We start from the raw sequence: 8,570 nt of genomic DNA, 5'->3' as shown, positions 1-8,570 counted from the left end.
ATTACACCTAATCTAATAGCCCTATCAAAATAAAAAAGCCCCCCCAAAATAAAAAAACTCCTAGCCTAAACTAAACTAAAAGGGCCTTTTGTGAGGCATTGCCCCAAAGAAATCAGCTCTTTTACCTGTAAAAAAAAATACAAACAACCCCCAACACTAAAACCCACCACCCACACAACCATACCCCCCAAATAAAATCCTAACTAAAAAAAACCTAAGCTCCCCATTGCCATGAAAAGGGCATTTGTATGGACATTGCCCTTAAAAGGGCATTTAGCTCTTTTTTCCGCCCAAACTCTAAGCTAAAAATAAAACCCACCCAATAAACCCTTAAAAAAATTAACACTAACCCCCGAAGATCCACTTACAGTTTTTGAAGACCCGACATCCATCCTCAACGAAGCTGGGAGAAGTCTTCATCCAAGCTGCAAGAAGTCCTCAACGAAGTCGGGAGAAGTCTTCATCCAAGCAGCAAGAAGTGGTCCTCCAAACGGGCAGAAGTCTTCATCCAGGCGGCATCTTCTATCTTCATCCATCCGGCACGGAGCGGCTCCATCTTCAAGACATCCAGTGCGGGGCATTCTCTTCTTTCCACGGCTCTTCTCGAATAAAGATTCCTTTAAGTGACGTCATCCAAGATGGCTTCCCTTGATTGGATCAGCCAATAGGATTGAAGCTCAATCCTATTGTCTGATTGCATCAGCCTATAGGATTTTTTCACCTTTAATTCCGATTGGCTGATAGAATTCTATCAGCCAATCGGAATTCAAGGGACGCCATCTTGGATGACGTCACTTAAAGGTACCTTCATTCGAGAAGAGCCGTTGAAAGAAGAGGATGCTCCATACTGGATGTCTTGAAGATGGAGCCGCTCCGCGCCAGATGGATGAAGATAGAAGATCTTCTGCCCGTCTGGAGGACCACTTCTTGCCGCTTGGATGAAGACTTCTCCCGGCTTCGTTGAGGACTTCTTGCCACTTGGATGAAGACCTCTCCCGACTTCGTTGAGGACTTCTTGCCGCTTGGATGAAGACTTCTCCCGGCTTCGCTGAAGATGGATGTCGGGTCTTCAAAAACTGTAAGTGGATCTTTATGGGGTTATTGTTAGATTTTTTAAGGGTTTATTGGGTTGGTTTTATTTTTAGCTTAGGGTTTGGGCGGAAAAAGTGCTAAATGCCCTTTTAAGGGCAATGCCCATATAAATGCCCTTTTCAGGGCAATGGGGAGCTTATTTTTTTTAGTTAGGATTTTATTTGGGGGGTTTGGTTGTGTGGGTGGTGGGTTTTACTGTTGGGGGGTATTTGCATTTTTTACAGGTAAAAGAGCTGATTTCTTTGGGGCAATGCCCCGCAAAAGGCCCTTTTAAGGACTATTGGCAGTTTAGTTTAGGCTGGGGGGGGTATTTGGGGGGGGGGGGGCTTTTTTATTTTGATAGGGCTATTAGGTTAGGTGTAGTTAGTTTAAATATTTGATTATTTCTTTTTTATTTTGTTAATTTAGTGGGGGGGTTGTAATTTAGTTAATTTTATTTTATTTATTTAATTGTAGTGTAAGGTTAGGTTTTATTTTACAGGTAACTGTATTTATTTTAGCTAGGTAGTTAGTAAATAGTTAATAACTATTTACTAACTAGTCTACCTAGTTAAAATAAATACAAACTTAACTGTGAAATAAAAATAAAACCTAAGATAGATACAATGTAACTATTAGTTATATTGTAGCTATCTTAGGGTTTATTTTACAGGTAAGTATTTAGTTTTAAATAGGAATTATTTAGTTATTCATAGTAGGTTTTATTTAGATTTATTTTAATTACATTAAAGTTAGTGGGTGTTAGGGTTAGGGTTAGACTTAGGGTTAGGGTTTAATAACGTTAGTATAGTGGCAGCGACGTTGTGAAAGGCAGATTAGGGGTTAATAAGTGTAATCTAGGTGTTGGCGGTGTCAGGGGCGGCAGATTAGGGGTTAATAAGTGTAATGTAGGTGGCGGCAACCTTGGGGGCGGAATATTAGGGGTTAATAAATGTAGGTAGGTGGCAGCAATGTTAGGGACGGCAGATTAGGCGTTAATAAATGTAGGTAGGTGGCGGTGATGTTAGGGGCAGCAGATTAGGGGTTAATAAATGTAGGTAGGTGGCAGCGACATTAGGGGCAGCAGATTAGGGGTTAATAATATTTAACTAGTGTTTTCTGTTGGACCTATTTTTGAATGATTTGTACAAAAAGAGAGGAATTGGGGCTAAAGATTTTGCTATTTTAAGTGTTGACGCAGAGAAAGCGTTTGATTCCATAATATGGGACCACTTATATTCTTCACTCTATAATTTCGGGTTTTAAGGTCATTTTACTTTTTTAATTAAAGCAATGTGTAATCACCCAGTCTCATCTATAAGGGTAAATGGCTCACGCACGGCAAACCTAATCCTAAAATAAGGGACAAGACAAGGATGTCCACTCTCTCCTCTCTTATTTAACCTTGCCCTAGAACCTTTGGCCATACTCTTTAGACAAGAATTAAAGGGAATTAAAATAAGAAATAAGGAGTTAATACTTTCTCTATATGCGGATGACCTTTTATTATTTCTTAAAGATACAAAAAGTAGTATTCCACTATATCTCCAGATATTTGATCAATTTAGTTCTATTTCAGGGTATAGAATTAATATATCCAAAACAGAAATTATATGGCTACATAAACATAACAATTGCTATTATCACCATCCATTTAGGGAAGAAGAAGCAATAAGTTATCTGGGAATTGTATTTCACAAGAACCCAAATAACTGGTATAAACTAAATTTTACAAACTTCTTTGCTAAGGCACAAGCCAAATTATACAGATGGCAATCATTTCCCATATCTTTCTCATGGAAAATAATGCTTATTAAAATGATTCTATTACCTCAGTTACTATATATAATACAACATGTACCGCTATTCATACCTAAGAAAGATATAGATTCCTTTTATAGAGTATGTGCTACCTTTATATGGACTAAGAGTAGACATATATTATCAATAAAGAAGTTGTCTCAACTCACAGACTTTGGTGGAGCTTCCTTTCTGGATATCAAATTCTATAAAATTGTTATTTTAGCTAGATATGCAATAGACTGGCTTACTAAAGAAAATTATTTAACGCATACTGACTTAGAAGAAAATTTAATATCTCCCTTTTCACTTAAAGCAGTGTTGCTCTGTAAAAAAATTCAGCTCCCAGGAAATATACGGAATAGGGTTATAATATGGAACACAATTATGGCATGGCAGATATTATGCACTACCCTAGGAATAAATTATAAATTTCCTCCCTTTCTTACAATTAATGGTAATCCAAACTATACACCTGGTTTAAATTCGCAGACTTTTAGAGATTGGGAACATAAGGGATTGGTGTTTTTAAATCAAATGTTAAATAGTAATAATCAGATTAAAACTTTCGAAGCTATCTCTCGAGAATATAATATCTCTAGGAATTCCTTCTTTGCCTATTTACAAACTAGGCATTTTATTTTTGATAATGCAGAAATTATTCAAGGATTTAAGGGTCTAGGAGAGCGAGGGGATTATATCGGTCTCTACCAAAAGGGATGTCACTCTTCTTCCTTTCTATATAAAACCTGTTTAAATAAAAAAGGTAAATATTTTCTTGATGCACTTCAAGTTAAATGGAGGAACTACTTTTCTGATCTTGAGGTGAGGAAACTTAAAAACAGTATTAACTGGATTAAAAAAGCACCAATTTCTAACACATGGAAGGAATCGCATATTAAGTTACTAAATAATGCTTATATTACCCCACATAGTGTGATGTCCTGTCTAGGACATGAATATTTTGTAGTGTTTTATATAGAGTATGTTGCTCTATCTATGTCTAATCAGATAAAGAATATTTACCAATACCTGATAGTACAATAGTGAGACAGTTTCTAAATGATGCTTTACTTATTATGATCAATATGTTTGTATGTTGATGAAATCATAAGCTTAACAAATGGTTATGAATAAATTTGTATACAGCAGGTCTCAGAATTTACTTAAGAGTTAACTTTGTATAATGTCACTTTACGTATTCAGCCGTTTTCACGCACTCACACATAAAAACATAATTTATGCTTACCTGATAAATTTATTTCTCTTGTGGTGTATCCAGTCCATGGATCATCCATTACTTGTGGGATATTCTCATTCCCAACAGGAAGTTGCAAGAGGACACCCACAGCAGAGCTGTCTATATAGCTCCTCCCCTAACTGCCATATCCAGTCATTCGACCGAAAACAAACAGAGAAAGGAGAAACTATAGGGTGCAGTGGTGACTGTAGTTTAAAATTAAAAAATACCTGCCTTAAAATGAACGGGCGGGCCGTGGACTGGATACACCACAAGAGAAATAAATTTATCAGGTAAGCATAAATTATGTTTTCTCTTGTAAGGTGTATCCAGTCCACGGATCATCCATTACTTGTGGGATACCAATACCAAAGCTAAAGTACACGGGTGAAGGGAGGGACAAGGCAGGTACTTAAATGGAAGGTACCACTGCCTGTAAAACCTTTCTCCCAAAAATAGCCTCCGAAGAAGCAAAAGTATCAAATTTGTAGAATTTTGAAAAAGTATGAAGCGAAGACCAAGGTGCCGCCTTGCAAATCTGTTCAACAGAAGCCTCATTTTTAAAGGCCCATGTGGAAGCCATAGCTCTAGTAGAATGAGCTGTAATCCTTTCTGGAGGCTGCTGGCCAGCAGTCTCATAGGCTAAGCGGATTATGCTTCTTAGCCAAAAAGAAAGAGAGGTTGCCGAAGCCTTTTGACCTCTCCTCTCTCCAGAGTAGACAACAAACAAAGCAGATGTTTGACAAAAATCTTTAGTAGCTTGTAAGTAAAACACAAAGACGGAACAACAATCTCTTGATTGATATTCTTATTAGATACCACCTTAGGTAAAAACCCAGGTTTGGTACGCAGAACTACCTTATCTGCATGGAAGATCAGATAAGGAGAATCACATTGTAAGGCAGATAACTCGGAAACTCTACGAGCCGAGGAAATAGCTACCAAAAAAAGAACTTTCCAAGATAAAAGTTTGATATCTATGGAATGAAGAGGTTCAAATGAAACCCCCTGAAGAACTGTAAGAACCAAATTTAAGCTCCAAGGTGGAGCAACAGGTTTAAACACAGGCTTGATTCTAACTAAAGCCTGACAAAATGCCTGAACGTCTGGGACATCCGTCAGACGCTTGTGCAAAAGAATAGATAGTGCAGAAATCTGTCCCTTTAAGGAACTAGCTGACAATCCTTTCTCCAATCCTTCTTGGAGAAAAGATAATATCCTGGGAATCCTGACCTTACTCCATGAGTAGCCCTTGGATTCACACCAATAAAGATATTTACACCATATCTTATGATAGATTCTCCTGGTGACAGGCTTTCGTGCCTGAATTAAGGTATCAATGACTGACTCGGAGAAACCACGCTTTGATAAAATCAAGCGTTCAATCTCCAGGCAGTCAGCCTCAGAGAAATTAGATTTGGATGGTTGAAAGGACCCGGAAATAGAAGGTCCTGTCTCAGCGGCAGAGTCCATGGTGGAAAAGATGACATGTCCACCAGATCTGCATACCAAGTCCTGCATGGTAACGCAGGCGCTATCAAGATCACTGATGCTCTCTCCTGCTTGATTTTGGCAATCAGACGAGGGAGCAGAGGAAACGGTGGAAACACATAAGCCAGGTTGAAGGACCAAGGCGCTACTAGAGCATCTATCAGTGTTGCCTTGGGGTCCCTGGACCTGGATCCGTAACAAGGAAGCTTGGCGTTCTGGCGAGACGCCATGAGATCCAGTTCTGGTTTGCCCCAACAATGAACCAATTGTGCAAACACCTCCGGATGGAGTTCCCACTCCCCCGGATGAAAAGTCTGTCGACTTAGAAAATCCGCCTCCCAGTTCTCTACACCTGGGATAAGGATAGCTGATAGGTGGCAAGAGTGAATCTCTGCCCAGCGAATTATCTTTGAGACTTCTAACATCGCTAGGGAACTCCTTGTTCCCCCTTGATGGTTGATGTAAGCCACAGTTGTGATGTTGTCTGACTTAAATCTGATGAACCTCATTGTCGCTAGATGAGGCCAAGCCTGAAGAGCATTGAATATCGCTCTTAGTTCCAGAATGTTTATTGGAAGGAGTAACTCCTACTTGAGTCCACGATCCCTGAGCCTTCAGGGAGTTCCAGACTGCACCCCAACCTAGAAGGCTGGCATCTGTCGTTACAATTGTCCAATCTGGCCTGCGAAAGGTCATACCTTTGGACAGATGGACCCGAGATAGCCACCAGAGAAGAGAATCCCTGGTCTCTTGATCCAGATTTAGTAGAGGGGACAAATATGTGTAATCCCCATTCCACTGACTGAGCATGCAGAGTTGCAGCGGTCTGAGATGTAGGCGTGCAAACGGCACTATGTCCATTGCCGCTACCATTAAGCCGATTACTTCCATGCACTGAGCCACCGAAGGGCGAGGAATGGAATAAAGAACACGGCAGGAATTTAGAAGTTTTGATAACCTGGACTCCGTCAGGTAAATTTTCATTTCTACAGAATCTATCAGAGTCCCTAGGAAGGAAACTCTTGTGAGGGGGGATAGAGAACTCTTTTCTTCGTTCACCTTCCACCCATGCGACCTCAGAAATACCAACACTATGTCCGTATGAGACTTGGCAATTTGGAAATTTGATGCCTGAATCAGGATGTCGTCTAAATAAGGGGCCACTGCTATGCCCCGTGGCCTTAGGACTGCCAGAAGCGACCCCAGAACCTTCGTAAAAATTCTTGGGGCTGTAGCTAACCCAAAGGGAAGAGCTACAAACTGGTAATGCCTGTCTAGGAAGGCAAACCTGAGAAACCGATGATGATCTTTGTGTATCAGAATGTGAAGATAAGTATCCTTTAAATCCACTGTAGTCCTGTATTGACCCTCCTGGATCATAGGTAGGATGGTACGAATAGTCTCCATCTTGAATGATGGAACTCTGAGGAATTTGTTTAAGATCTTTAGATCCAAAATTGGTCTAAAGGTTCCCTCTTTTTTGGTAAAATCCCTGTCCCTGTTCCTCCTTTGGAACTGGATGGATCACTCCCGTAACTAGGAGGTCTTGTACACAGTGTAAGAATGCCTCTCTCTTTATCTGGTTTGCAGATAATTGTGAAAGGTGAAATCTCCCTTTTGGGGGGGAAGCCTTGAAGTCCAGAAGATATCCCTGGGATATACTTTCCAACGTCCAGGGATCCTGGACATCTCTTGCCCACGCCTGGGCGAAGAGCGAAAGTCTGCCCCCTACTAGATCCATTACCGGATAGGGGGCCGTTCCTTCATGCTGTCTTAGAGGCAGCAGCAGGCTTTTTGGCCTGCTTACCCTTGTTCCAGGTCTGGTTAGGTCTCCAGACCATCTTGGACTGAGCAAAAGTTCCCTCTTGTTTTGCATTAGAGGAAGTTGATGCCGCACTTGCCTTGAAGTTTCGAAAGGCACGAAAATTAGACTGTTTGGCCCTCTTGGACCTATCCTGAGGAAGGACATGACCTTTTCCTCCAGTGATATCAGCAATAATCTCCTTCAAACCAGGCCCGAATAGGGTCTGCCCCTTGAAGGGAATGTTAAGCAGCTTAGACTTTGAAGTAACGTCAGCTGACCATGATTTGAGCCATAGCGCTCTGCGCGCCTGGATAGCAAAACCAGAATTCTTAGCCGTTAGTTTAGTCAAATGAACAATGGCATCAGAAACAAAAGAATTGGCTAGCTTAAGTGCTCTAAGCTTGTCAAGTATGTCATCCAAGTGGAGTCTCTACCTGTAAAGCCTCTTCCAGAGACTCAAACCAGAACGCTGCAGCAGCAGTGACAGGAGCAATGCATGCAAGTGGCTGTAGGATAAAACCTTGTTGAATAAACATTTTCTTAAGGTAACCTTCTAACTTTTTATCCATTGGATCTAAGAAAGCACAACTGTCCTCGACAGGGATAGTAGTACGCTTTGCTAGAGTAGAAACTGCTCCCTCCACTTTAGGGACTGTCTGCCATAAGTCCCGTGTGGTGGCGTCTATTGGAAACATTTTTCTAAAAATAGGAGGGGGAGAGAACGGCACACCTGGTCTATCCCATTCCTTAGTAATAATTTCTGTAAACCTTTTAGGTATTGGAAAAACATCAGTGCACACCGGCACTGCATAGTATTTATCCAGTCTACACAATTTCTCTGGCACTGCAATTGTATCACAGTCATTCAGAGCAGCTAAAACCTCCCTGAGTAACACGCGGAGGTGTTCAAGCTTAAATTTAAATGTAGAGATATCAGAATCAGGTTGCATCATCTTCCCTGAGTCAGAAACATCACCCACAGAAAGAAGCTCTCCTTCTTCAGCTTCTGCATATTGTGAGGCAGTATCAGACATAGCTCTTAAAGCGTCAGTATGCTCTGTATTTCGTCTATGTCCAGAGCTATCTCGCTTTCCTCTAAATTCAGGTAGTCTGGCTAATACCGCTGACAGTGTATTATCCATGACTGCCGCCATGTCTTGTAAA

The sequence above is a fragment of the Bombina bombina genome, chromosome 6, assembly GCF_027579735.1.
Source record: "Bombina bombina isolate aBomBom1 chromosome 6, aBomBom1.pri, whole genome shotgun sequence".
NCBI classification, from domain to species: domain Eukaryota; kingdom Metazoa; phylum Chordata; class Amphibia; order Anura; family Bombinatoridae; genus Bombina; species Bombina bombina.
Note: the sequence above shows the minus strand (reverse complement) of the source record.